Source organism: Mus pahari, chromosome 16 (genome assembly GCF_900095145.1).
Source record: "Mus pahari chromosome 16, PAHARI_EIJ_v1.1, whole genome shotgun sequence".
Taxonomy (NCBI): domain Eukaryota; kingdom Metazoa; phylum Chordata; class Mammalia; order Rodentia; family Muridae; genus Mus; species Mus pahari.
This window is the reverse complement of record NC_034605.1, coordinates 31,702,898-31,710,083: the sequence shown is the minus strand read 5'-3', so window position 1 is coordinate 31,710,083 and position 7,186 is coordinate 31,702,898.

Sequence of the window (7,186 nt, the reverse complement as noted above, 5' to 3'; positions counted from 1 at the left end):
CCTCCAGCAACTAAACAACTTCATATTTATTTTTCACAGTGTTTCCCCCTGAGGTGACTAAGCCCTTCTGGTTGTTTATATGTCTGACCATGAACATGAGCCAAAAACAAGTGTATTGGCTATGTAGATATTCACCTTTTTTCCTTCAGTCCATCTTAAATCTCATGTCAATACAATTATTTCTTCTTTCTGGGTGAATGTGCCCCTGGGCAAAGCTTGTGCAAGAATTACTTCCTTATGGCTTGTGCCCACCACTGATCTTGCACATCTCATTCCTTCTTGAACAAAGCTGTTGCCTGTCCATGCAAAGAGCCACATCTCTCGTGGTGAGAGTGAAGTCTGTCATGTTGGGATGCTGTGTTAGTTAGGGTTTTACTGCTGTGAACAGACACCATGATCAAGGCAAGTCTTATAAAACATAACATTTATTTGGGGCTGGCTTACAAGTTCAGAGGTTCAGTCCATTATCATCAAGGTGGGAGCATGGCAGTATCCAGGCAGGCATGGCACAGGCAGAGCTGAGAGTTCTACATCTTCATCTAAAGGCTGCTAGTGGAAGACTGACTTCTCAGGCAACTAGGGTGAGGGTCTTAAGCCCACACCCACAGTGACACACCTATTCCAACCAGGTCACATCTATTCCAACAAGGCCATACCTCCAAATGTGCCACTCCCTGGTCCAAGAATATACAAACCATGACAGATGCATACCGTAGATAATGGCTAGTAGTCATGGATGGGCTCCTCAGGGCTGTCATCCAGAAGCAGAGTGGCAGGACTGATGGGCAAGGATTTATAAGGACAGTCTGGATTTATAGAAAGAAGGATTTGGTACCAAGTCAGAAGGACATTTGACATCCACCTGTTGATGGTATTTCTCATCAAGGTTTCCACAGTGTGTGGAGCTGTTGCAGTTAGAGTCTGGCCCCATGTGAGTTTGTCAGCTTCTTTTAAAAGAATTGCAGTGGGTACAATGGCTCTGAAACATGGGATTATCCAGAGGCTACATGATTCAATTACTTTAAGATGTAAGCTATTGGTCTTTTCTAGTGACCCAGGGTTTGAGTCAGGAGTCTCTAGAGAATGCCCTTTTTTTTATGGATATAAAGATAAAAAGGCTTAGAGACGTCATGGAGAGTTAAGGCAGAGGCCTGTACAAGGGACTCCTTTGAGCTCTCTCTTTATTCCTCTCCCTCTACTTTTCTCTTTAGCCTTGGCTGTCCTGGAACTCATTCTGTATACCAGCTGGCATTGAAATCATATGTCTACCTAACTCTTCCACCCTAGAGCTAGGAGGAAAGGAGTGTATCATCACCACCTGGTTTCTTTTAAGTTTTTAATGGCCTGTTTACATTCCTTAGTCCATTCCATAGGGTTGTTGCCTCTGACTATAAAATAGTGTAAGGTTTTGGCAATTTCAGCAAATCCGGGTACCCAAAACTCTTTAGCAGCTCCTAAAACCTCCCTAACTTGTTTCTTGGCAGTTGGTGCTAGGATTTGCATTATGGCCTTTTTGTGGGCCTGGGTCAGCAGTCTTCTCCCTTCTTTCAGTACATATATGAAGTAGGTACCAGAAAGAGAGAAAAATTCAGCTTCCTTTTTAGAAACGTCATTACCGGCCGGACTGGACTAGACTTTCCAAAAAGACTGTGGGTGGCTCTCAAACAGTCCTCCTTGTTTTTAGAGGGCAATAATAAATTATCCACATACTAAAACAAGGTCACCTCCTGGTACTTACTGTAGAAGAGTCTTAAATCCTTGTTGAATGTTCACTGAAGATGATGGGAGAGTTTTTGAAACCTTGAGGCAGTCTGGTCCATATGAGTTGTCCAGTTATCCACAGTTCAGGATCACTGACTCAAATGCAAAACTGGTCTGACTTAATTTTCATAGGGGGAGGGAAGAGAATGCATCATTTACATCCAATACAGTGTAAACTTTATGTTCTGGTGCTAATAGACTAAGCAAAGTGTAGCGGAGTACACCTGCTTCAAGGAGGTACCTTACACACTTTAATTTCTTTCATGGCTTCTGAGAATGATTAAGTATTTCTTGACTCAAATGGTCACGTCCCCAGATGTTAGTTGCTCTATGATGGGTGGCACATGCTTGACCAATTCATGAGGAGTTTCCTCTGCCCAAACTATAAGAATTTCCTGGCTCAACAGCTTTTTGTCCATTCTTCTTCTGTGGAATCAGTTGAATTTTGGAGGAGCAGATAATCCTCAATTACTGGACAGATGATGGTTAAAGACATAGTACAACATTTGGCAATTTCAGACAACCCAGGTATCCATAGATAGCAATATCGAACAGCTCCCAGAAATTCCTCAACTTTTTTCTTGGTGATTGTGTTTGGGCAGAGACAGGGGGTATCTGTTACTGTCATAGGCATTCATTCCTCAAATGGCCCATTTCTTTTAAGTAGGTCCACTGATCTTTTGGAAAAACTTTCCTCTATTTACATAGGGTGCATGAGCAGAGCTGAAAGTGGCTGGAGCTTATAGAGTAGCCACAGTTGCTTACTCCATCTTTTTCACTTGATTTATTTGTTTGCCAAAATATTGTTTTTGCTATCTCTGCTGTGAAACACTTTCTAAGCTATCTTTTATTAGTTGTGATGTTCTCTTTAATGCAAACCCATCCATCATTTGTATTTTTCTATGTAGGTCAGGGCTGACTGAATAACAAAGGGAAGGTTAATCATCTTGAGATTTGTCAGCCCTTTGGATCTGTAGGGATGTGTAACTGGTAGGCATCCAGGACACATGACAGGAAAGCTGATGGTGATTCATCTGTTTCACATGTTTCAAATGTGCTGCCTTAGATAGGTTAGTAGGCTTTTGGGCTATCCATTTCATGCCTTCTAACAACTTGGTTGTATTCACTGAGTTACCTCTTAATTTCCTTTGTGTTGTAGTCACATTTGGTGTTTCCATCTTGACAGAGCACGGTCAATTGCCTCTAGACTTTGGTCATAAGTGATTAAAGCTATTTTGGCGAGTTACTTAGCTGCTTTCTTGAGAATCTATTCCCTCTCTTCAATAGTACAGAAGGTAGAGAGATTCTCCTGACAGTCATTCCCAATGGGGAGGTGATTGAAAAACAATCAATTAGAGAAATCAGGGAATCAGGGTTAGTGTTAGGGGCAATTGTGGTTCTTCCCTTTGTATATGGCAATACATATTCCTTGACATATGAAGCAGAGAATAGGACACACAGGTGGATATTGTCAGGAAACGTCTGTTTGGGAGCAAGGATGGTTTGGGTAGGGGAAAAGACAGGGAGAGATAGGGAAGAGCTACAGGAAGAGAAAACAGGGGGAGGAAGAAAAAACGAGGTAGCAGAATAGGGGATGAAGCAGACAGAGGGGCAGAGTGGGGACATAGAAGTTGATGGAGGGGTAAAATAAGGCCACGGTTGTGGGGTCTCTGGTGGCAAAAGTGGAGTTGAGGTGAGGAGGGAAGCAGGACTAAAGATGGTTATATGGAGGGAAGAGGGATTCTTCCTCCTGTTATTCATGCAGAATAGATTTTGAGGAGGCTCTTGGGTAGAGCTTACTACCTCTAAGGGACCACCTGACAATCAAGGCTTGGCCACCTTTTGTGTGTAGTAACATATAAACTTTCATAGTGTCATGGGTGGAAATTGCTTTAGCCCAAGGTAATATGTATCTAATCTGACCTGGGTAGCTGTGTTACCAAGGATGACATTCACCACTGCCCAGGGTATCTGAGAATCAGAAGTGCCCCTTGGGGTGGTCAACCCCGAATGTGTGTCATTCAATTTCACAGAAGTTTTTGAGATGACTCTCAATAATAGAATAATTATAATATTCCTTGGCTATACTTGTAAAGCTTGTCAAAACTGTCTAGGAAACAGGCTAGAAGGTTGTTAGGAGCCAGGTGTGGTGGCGCACGCCTTTAATCCCAGCACTTGGGAGGCAGAGGCAGAGGCAGAGGCAGAGGCAGAGGCAGAGGCAGGTGAATTTCTGAGTTCAAGACCAGCCTGGTCTACAGAGCAAGTTCCAGGACAGCCAGGGCTACTCAGAGAAACCCTGTCTCAAAAAAAAGGGGGGGGGAGGCTGTTAGGTTTGCTATTCTTATTATCCATCCTGTCCATCAGATCTGTCACTCTAAGTCTGATAAAAACGAATTAATATAGAACAGAGAAAACATAAGAGATGGTGACAATAAAAATGAAACCAAAAATTAGATTTATAAAGCAAGACAAACAAGACACAAAATCAGACCAAGAACTACAGGTAGGTAGTGCAACATCTGGCTTTTTGCCCTAAACATGAAAGTACTGGGTTTCCTCAACTGAGGTCAGGATCTCAACAGAACCCCATGTCAAAGAAAATTACTATGACTTACTAGTGGTGGCCTCCATAAATGCTTGCTGCTTTGCTTTGTGTGCCGGTTCACTCTTGATACTCCATGAAACCTAAAGAATACCCCAGAGCTTTAAAATGTCTCAAGGTGTGCACCTTATGAGACAGCCCTCCAGCCTCAGAGTCCTGTAATGAAGATCTCACTTTAGCATTTGGATATGTGGTTTTATATCACTGGGACCTCCAGAAAATGTAAATCCCACTGGGCAAGAATAAGACAACTATCACAATTTTTGAACAAAATTTGAAGTGAGAACATTTTATTTAGATGGATCAAAGAGCTTATCCATGGCTGCCACTAAAGTCAGGTTAAAGAGAGCAACATTGAGTTGTTTTAAGAAGTAAAATCATTAGTAGTTAGTTGCAAAGCAGGTTTACAGATGAAAGAAAGTTGGAAAATTTAGCAAGTACTAAAAACCAAAAAAAGGAAAAACAAAACAAAAGAACAACAAATAAAACCCCTCAAAACAAACAAACAAAACCAATAACAAGAGCAACTCATCCCCCAAAACCAGTCACCATCATGTGGTCATTGATTAGGGATGGTTCTCAAAAACAAGTGAATTCCATGGCTTGGGCAAGCCAAGTTCTAGAAAACAAAACCTAAAAACATAGTAAAGTGAAACATATTTTTTGACAATACAATGAAATGACTCTTGTCTCCAAAATGGAGTCAAGCTGGGTCCTCACCATCAAAGCTTTTTCTGTAGAAAGCCAGAAGGAAGTGAGTTAATAACAAATTTACAGTATGTGTCCAAACAGATTTCTTTGATACATTGCAAGAAGGTGATAACCACACTGAATAAGTTCCCAAAAGATATTTGACAGTTTCCCTCCGGACTAGCATACGTGGACATGGAAGTCATGTTGTCCCACAGAAGTAGGTCTAACACCAAGAAGAACAGGGTGTCCCTGAAGTCATTATGAGGTCTATTAATCTAAAAGCTATAAAAAAGATATCCTGCCTAGGGAAGTCTTATGTATCCTCATTGCTCTCCTCTATATAAGTTTGAGTTGTAGTGACTGGGTTAAGGAAACATTCAACATCAATCCTTGTACAAATTTAGGTATTTAGTTATTTCTACACAGCCAGGACATTTGGAAAGTGACTTTCTTCATGTTTATATTTACTTTAGAAATTATTTCTATGTTTTGCGAACACTTGGAATTAAACTTAAGTTTGAACTATGCTAATCTAGTCATTGTCTATGAGAGTTTCTGATCATAGTTCATCTGGTTGTTTCAGTTTCAAGCCTGATAAAAATAAACATGATTGACAATTTCTAATATTTAGAACAAAGATAGAATGTTGTCATAAAGATGAAGTCATAGTCTGAAACTGTCAATTCAGTGTCATACACTTTTCCCTTGCCAAATGCTTCAGAGATTTTTTTTTAATTTGATAATTGCAAGAGCCCTATGAATAGTCTAGGTCTTCATAATTATCACCAAAAATGTCACATCATGGATTTTCCACCTCACCTGTATCTTAAACTTTTTCTTTTAATGTATAATTGCAGGGACTGAAAACATATCCTTCAAGATCAATGCTAGTAGAGGTTATTGCTTTTACTTATAAAAAATTTGTTTTCATAACAAAGGTCTTAAGAATTTTATTTTATTTACTTTTATTCTTCTATATAATACCTAAACCAATTTTTTTACAGCAGTCAGTGATATTTTCTTTACCAGTTTAGATTTCATCATGGACAGACTTGGACCTCTAACTTATTAGTTTAAACCCTCAAGAAAAAAAGAAACATACAAACGTCAAATTTAAAAAAAGTTATACTGGGCTGGTGAGATGGCTCAGTGGATAACACCTATTTTGACATCAGTCCAATTAAGACAATTTTGCATGTCTTTCAGAGAAGGAGAAGCCTTTTTTTGTGTGTCAGTTCTAAATCTGAGTTTTTATTATATACTTATGCAAATCATTTCTTAGATCAAAGGTTATGAAATTCTTTAACCCTATCCTCTATTTTTTTTGGGTGAGGCATGAACAAATTTCAGTCCACTCTAGACAGGAGACTAATCACACCAAAGTAAACGTTCTATTTGAGCCTAGCTGGTAATAAAATACAAAGTGACTGGGCTCACTTTGAGGAGAATGGTTTACTTACAAGACCATGGTTAAGTCAGAGACAACAGCCAGAGGAGAGTAGCTAATTTTCAAAGCTTTATCCTCTTCTTCACTCTGGCTATTTTGTTTTTGCATGAACTTCTCTTCAATGTTCCCTTTTACTAGGATGGAGATAACACAAGTATTTGGTGATTTACTATGTAGTTGGCAACCTTGCAGTGTAATTTTTATGTGTCTGCAAATATCCATGGAATGCTATAAACTGCTAATTTCTAAACAGTAATGAGTAACAAGCGGGTACAAATATGGGTGGTAAGAAGAAAATTTGGAGGACATAAAATGTCCAAATGGCAAAGGCCTCCATATCAGATGCTAGGGCATCCCTAGCCACAGATTTTCTGTCAGGCTTATAGTTCTATTATGATTTCTGTCCACTTGAGTTAGGAGAAAATCCAATCAAAAAGTAAACTGTTACATACTTGTAATAGTTGTACCACTCTTTTTTTTTTTTCTTATTTTAAGATATACTTTTTTTATACATTTTTTTATTATTATTATTTTCTTTATTTACATTTCAAATGCTATCCCGAAAGTTTCCCATACCCCTCCCCCAACCTCTGTTCCCCTACCCACCCACTCCCACTACTTGGCCCAGGCCTTGCCTTGTGCTAGGTCATATAGAGTTTGGAAGACCAAGGAGCTTCTATTCC